Source organism: Cupressus sempervirens, chromosome 5 (assembly GCF_028749045.1).
Source record: "Cupressus sempervirens isolate cs-2001-9-10 chromosome 5, ASM2874904v1, whole genome shotgun sequence".
NCBI lineage: Eukaryota > Viridiplantae > Streptophyta > Pinopsida > Cupressales > Cupressaceae > Cupressus > Cupressus sempervirens.
In genome coordinates, this window is record NC_143122.1 from 642,247,244 (window position 1) to 642,254,353 (window position 7,110).

Sequence of the window (7,110 nt, forward strand, 5' to 3'; positions counted from 1 at the left end):
TTTCTCGATTTTTTGCACTATTGAATCCTTACATTTATCTGACATACAATGATTTCCGTCGACTGAAAATCAAATCTGCTAGCGACCCTGCATTCGCTGTTTAAAATGGTTGATTATTCACAGGTTTATTTTTCGGACTGGACAACATTATTCTGGGTTTAGCGCATCTCTTTTATCGCCAATTAGAGTTTTTTAAAAAAATATTAGGGAATCCAGACTTACATGCACGACTGTGAAAATCTTGCATGGAAAGAAAGCTGAGATTTAACTAATTAATTTGTAATAAGTATTGAAAAAATTAATGGGAAATCATACTTCTGTGATTGTTTGTGATATTTCAATCTACAATTGTTTTTATCAATAGCTGGATCAGTTGCAAATTGTTATTATTATTACTATTTATGTTGGTGTCTTAATAATTTTATTAATATTAAAGTCTAGATAGTGAAATCAAATATTAAAATTTAAATAAGTTTATTTCTTGTTATTTAATTTTTTTTTAATACAATAATGATATGGCAGGATTTTGACCATTCTGTTTTTAGTTTTTCTATAATGTTTAAATTTTTTATTATTTAAATTTGATTTTTTGTATTTAATTTTTTTAAAATTTTTTTTTAAAAATATTGTATTGATATTTGATATTTCATTAAGTTTATTATTCAAACATGGAGGGGAGGAGGGGAGGAAGGGAGAAAGTGAGAGAGGGGAAGATGGGAGAAGGGAGAGGGAGAGAGGGAGAGAGGAAGAGAGGAGGAGGGAAAGAGAAGGAGGCGTGGTGGGGGGAGAGGGGGAGAAAAGGAAGGAGTGAAGTGGGAGGAGGAGGGATAGGGGGTAGAGGGGAAGGATGGAAAAGAGAGGGGACATGAAGGGGAGTGGGGAGAAAAGAGATGGGAGGGAGCAAGGAATGGGGAAGAGGGGGAGAAGAAGAGGGTGGGTGGTAAAGGGATAGAAGGAAAGAGAGGGACAAAGTGAGTGGGAAGAGAGTTGAGATGGGGACAAAAGGAGAGAGGAGAGGAGAGGGTTGGGGCATTAGAGGGGAGAGGGGGTGGGCAAGAGAGAGAGTGGGGCGGGGGGGAGATGGGGCATGAAGAAGAAGAGAGGGGGCAGGGGAAGAGATGGAGGGGCCGTGATTGGGGAAAAGAAGATAGGAATGGAAAGAGAGCGGGGTGGGATGGAGGAAGAGGGGGTGAGAAACAAGGTGAAAGGAAAAGAGAGACAAGGGGATGGTGAAGAGAGTGAGGGGGAGGGAGAAGAGGAGAGAGGAGAGAGGTGGGGGCATGATGTTTCAGATGATGTGAGTTCCTTCATTGATTGTTTAAAAGCATACACACTTGGTAAGCTTGATGGAAACTCCTAAGAACAAAAAATAACTATATGCCTAGCAAGAATTGCATCAACTCTATAAAGACATGCAACTATTGCAAAGAAAAAAATCTTTCTCAAGTTATAAAATTTTAATTCCAAATCATCCTTTTGATTTAGAGGGGGAAAAAAACCATGTGTTGGTTTATTTACTAGGTTAGCATGATTTTGATATTAAAAGAAGGTGAAACAAAGTGGTTGGCCCTTAGTATATCACCATGGATAAACCATTCAACAACACATTAACAACAAGTCAATACCAAAACTTTAACCACCCTTCCTTTAATATCCAAAATAGAGTACCTCACCCAAAAAACCACAACTAGATACTAACTTACATATTATCATAACTACTTGTAACAAATAAAAAATAACCAGTCAATAACATAATACCTAAATTATAAGTAGCAAAGTATATATTGTACTACATAATGTTATTCCAAAATATATAAACTATCCTACCTAAGCATCTACCAAAATATCTACTAAAGAGTTTAAACCAATAACACAAATATTATTTAAGGCCTAACACCCAAATCATAAAAGAAAAATTTAGAAAGATCCAGTAGCAAAGATTCATTAGAAACTAGTGAAAAAACATAAGACCTAATCTTTGGCCTTTTCTGATCCTTTCTTGTTACAAAGATTTTGGCCCAGTCATCCCCTAGAAACCCATAGAACTTAGTAGATTCCTCCACACCAAGGTTGTCCTCCTCATCCTCTTATTGTAACAACTAGAGCATGGTGGAAGAAGCATGAGTGACCTTAAGAGAAAATTTGGATAGCATCATGAAACTCTCGTCCAAAGCATTGAATTGTTCACTAAGGGCTACCATCTCCTATTTTCTATCCTTGAACAGCCTAGACAATTCTTGGCAACTAGCATAATTGCATTTGGTAACCTCTGTAGTTTTTGCTTGTGTCACCAAATGGTTATAGGAAACTATTATTTTATCATTTTTTCTCTACTCCAATAGAGGAAGTAGTTGTCATTGGTGACTGATCCTTATGTTTCCCCAGAGAAGGGGTAACCTTAGAGGTGAAATCCATCATATTCATAATGAAACTCATAGACACATGAGTTTAGTCTTGGCCAAATTTCTTCTTCTTCTTTTTTCTTGTTATTTTTTATTTCCTTAGACACTTAGCTAGTATCCTCAGTCCATGTCCCCTCAAATTATTCCTCCTTCCCCATTACTTTCTTCTCATTTTTCCCATTTCTCTCACTATGTTCGAACTTCATCTCCTCATTCAACTCCCAATTACTACAATTTTTTCGTTTCATCCTAGCTTTACTCTTAGCCAATCTCCTAAATATCCTTCTACCCCATCATCATCCTCCTCTAAATCAATGAGGTCAATTGATTCATTTGTGGTCCACTTTTGGCTTATGCTTACTTAGATCTCATTCTTTTTGGGATTTCCTAAGGGTGTGGAAGAGGGTGACATCTGAGGAGTGAGGGCCACATAACAACCCCCATCATTACTAGGTGGATAAGGCATGTCCTGATTATTAATGATAGAATGATGTGGGAAAAGGGATAAATAAAAATTCTAAAGCCAAAGAATGAGACCCTAATGTAAAATAGTGTAACATCTTTTTTTTTTCCCTTCTACCCTAACATCTGCTACAATGGCTTAGAGGTCATCCAATAGAAAAAAATGAAAGGAAATTTCATAATGGTGCCTAAAGTTATTCAATAGTGAGAAACATTAGTAATTGCAGACACCAAACCTACCCTTTAAGGTAAGATATTTTATGAGCACAATGCATACCTCATTCCGTGGGGGTGGGAGACTTTCTTGACTAAACCCACCTCTAAATCTCACCAACTGCTCATTCTTCTTGAAAAACCTATTCATGTTGGTCTCATTACTGACCTTTGTGACCTTCTATCATTTATTCCCATCCATGGAAAGACAAATATCTAGAGCAATAATTTCCTCATTCACATGGAAAGAAATTCCATTAAAGGTGACTCTCCTCTTAGTCAAAGAATCCACAATCAAGAAAAAATAGCATCATTGTACCCTAATATGGCTTCCATATATGGAACAAGGCCACCCTCATTTAGAGCCATCTAGGTACACAACTTCCCAACATAATTCTCAATCATTGAAGGCTCAATGCATACCATATTACCTTCATCACAAAGCTCTACTCTAAGAGAACTAGGGACAAGGATAAAGAGGGAGAGAATCAAACAAGGGAGAGGGAAAGGGGGAAAGGGAGATGGGGAGGGAGGGAGGTAGAGAGAGGGGAGGGGGAAAATATGGATGGAGAGTATGAGATAGAGAGAGGAAGAGTCAATGAGAGAGGGTGTTAGGGAGGAGGAGGGTGGGATAGAGGTGATGGATGAAGTGAGGGAGTAGGAAAGAGGGGGATGGAGTAGGAGAGGAGAGGGGGAGAGAGAAGGGGTGGAGAGTGAGAGGGTGATAGGTAGGGACTAAGAGATAGAGCAAGGGAGAGGGAATTGGATGAAGATAGGGAGTAGGAAATAAGGGATGGAGAAGGAAAGAAGAGGGGGAAAGAGGTAGAGAGGGTGATAAGGAGGGAGAAGGGGAAGTCAGAGGGGGGAGAGAGGAAAATAGAAGGGAAGAGACAGAGAAAAATAGAGGGGAAGGTGAGAGAAGTATGGGGAGGGAGAAGGGGAAGTCAGAGGGGAGAGAGAGGAAAGAGAAGGGAAGAGAGGGAGGAAAATAGAGGGGAAGGTGAGAGAAGTATGGGGAGGGAGAAGGGGAAGTCAGAGGGGAGAGAGAGGAAAGAGAAGGGAAGAGAGGGAGGAAAAGAGGGGAAGGGGAGAGAATTATGGGGAGGGAGAATGGGTCCTTCCCTTCTCCCCCTCCCCAATTCTCCCTCTCTCTCCCCACCTTTCTTTTACTCTCTCCCTCTCTCCTCCCGCTCTCCCTTCTTGTCCACCCCTCCCAATCCCTGACACCCTCTTTCTATATCTAACTCCTCCCCCTCTCTAACTCCTCCCTCCTAGACCCTCTCCCCCCTCCTACTCTCCTCTTTTCCATCCCCACCCACCCTTTGTGTACCTCTCCCTCCCCATCCCTTCTCCATCCCTCCCTCCCTAACTTCCTCCTCCCTCCCTCTCTTTTCTTGTAATCGCTCATTACCTCCCTTCCCCTTCCCTCTCTCCCCCTCCCACCTTCTCCCTCTCCCATTCTTCCCTTTCACACTCTACCTCTCTCCTCCCACTCTCCCTTCTTGTCCACCCCTCCCCATCCCTCACACCATATTTCTCCATTTCCCTCCATCTCCCTCCACCTCCCCCCTCCCCCTCTCCCACTCCCCACTCCTAGACCCTCTCCCCACTCTTACTCTCCTCTCTTCCATCCCCCACCTACCATTTTTGTCCCTCTACCTCCCCCTCCCCTCTCCATCTCCCTCTCTCCCTTCCCCTTCCCTCCCTCTCTTCCCTTATCATCCCTCTTGGCCTCCCTTCCCCTTCCCTCTCTCCCCTTGCCTTCATCCATCTCTTCTCCCATCCCCCCTCTCACCCTCTCCCACCTCCCCATCTTTTTTTGTCCTTACATTCCCTCCCCCATCCCCCTCTCTTCCCCAATCACCCTCTCTCGTAGATTCTCCCCCTCTCCCCTACTTCCCTCCCCTCCTCCTTATCACTCTCCCTCCCACTCTCCCAATACATCCCTCTCCCACTCTCCCCTCTTGTCCACCCCTCCCCATCCCTCACACCCTCTTTCTCCATTTCCCTCCATCTCCCTCCACCTCCCCCCTCCCCCTCTCCCACTCCCCACTCCTAGACCCTCTCCCTACTCTTACTCTCCTCTCTTCCATCCCCCACCTACCATTTTTGTCCCTCTACCTCCCCCTCCCCTCTCCATCTCCCTCTCTCCCTTCCCCTTCCCTCCCTCTCTTCTCTTATCATCCCTCTTGGCCTCCCTTCCCCTTCCCTCTCTCCCCTTGCCTTCATCCATCTCTTCTCCCATCCCCCCTCTCACCCTCTCCCACCTCCCCATCTTTTTTTGTCCTTACATTCCCTCCCCCATCCCCCTCTCTTCCCCAATCACCCTCTCTCGTAGATTCTCCCCCTCTCCCCTGCTTCCCTCCCCTCCTCCTTATCACTCTCCCTCCCACTCTCCCAATACATCCCTCTCCCACTCTCCCCTCTTGTCCACCTCTCCCTCACCCCCACCCTCTCTCTCTCTTTCCAAACCCTTCTCCTCTCCTCCCCTCCATCTTTACCACTTCACCTCCTAATCTCCCACTCTCCTCTCTCCCCTCTTGTCAATTCACTCATCCTCCCTCCCCTCCTCCCTGTCTCTCATTTTTTCCACCCCTCTCTCCCCCACCCACATCTTACTCCTTACCAAACTACCTCCTACTCTACCCTCTTCTCATGTCCCCCCATCCCCCACTCCCTCTCTCCTTCTCCCTCTCCCTCTCTATCACTCTACTTCCTACTCTCCCACTCCCTTCTCTCTCTCTCTCTTCTCAACCCCTTCTCCTCTCCTCCCCTCCATCTTTACCACTTCACCTCCTAATCTCCCACTCTCCTCTCTCCCCTCTTGTCAATTCACTCATCCTCCCTCCCCTCCTCCCTGTCTCTCATTTTCTCCACCCCTCTCTCCCCCACCCACATCTTACTCCTTACCAAACTACCTCCTACTCTATCCTCTTCTCATGTCCCCCCATCCCCCACTCCCTCTCTCCTTCTCCCTCTCCCTCTCTATCACCTCTACTTCCTACTCTCCCACTCCCTTCTCTCCACTCTTGTCCACCTCTTCCTTTGGCCCTCCTCCTCCTTCTCCTCCCAAAATCTCTCTTCCTAGCCCCCTCTCATAGATTTTACCCCTCCCTCTCACTTTCTCGTCCCTCTTATCCTCCCTATTCCCCCTTGCTTTCCCTCCCCCCTCTCCCCCTTCCTCTTCTCCTCCCGACTCACATCCTCTCTCTCCCCATCTACCTCCTTCCCTCCCCCTCTCTCTGTCCTACTCTTACCCATTCCTCCCTCTTCGTGTTTCACTGTACCATGACTTTCCCTCCGCTCCTGCTCTATCCTACTTTCCATACTCTCCCTCTTCCTCTCCCTCTCCACCCCTCCCTCTCTCCCCATCTACTTTTCCCCTCCCCCTTCTCTCCCCCTCTCTCTCCTACTCTTCCCTCTCTCCCCCTTCTCATCTCCCTTTGTCCTCACTTTTCCATCCCTCTAACCTCCCTCCCTCTCTCCCTCTTCCTCTCCCTCTCCACCCCTCCCTCTCTCCCCATCTACTTCCCCCGTCCCCCTTCTCTCTTTCCCTCTCTTCATCTCCCTTTGTCCACACTTTCCCTCATCTCCCCCTCTATCCCACATCTCCTCACTCTCCTACTCTAACCCTTCCCCATCCCTCCCTCTTTCCCTCTTCCTCTCCCTCTCCACCCCTCCCTCTCTCCCCATCTACTTCCCCCCTCCCCACCTCTCTCTCTCCCTCTCTCCTACTCTTGCCTCCCTCCCCCTCCTCATCTCCCTTTGTCCCCACTTTTCCATCACTCTAACCCCCCTCTCTCTCTCCCTCTTCCTCTCCCTCTCCACCCCTTCCTCTCTCCCTCCCTCTCTCTCCTACTCTTCCCTCTTTCCCTCTCTTCATCTCCCTTTGTCCACACTTTCCCACATCTCCCCCTTTGTCCCACATCTCCTCCCTCTCCTACTCTAACCCCTCCCCATCCCTCCCTCTTTCCCCTCACCCTCTCCTCCCATTTTTTACACTTTCCCTCCCTTCTCTCTTGCCCTTTTCCTC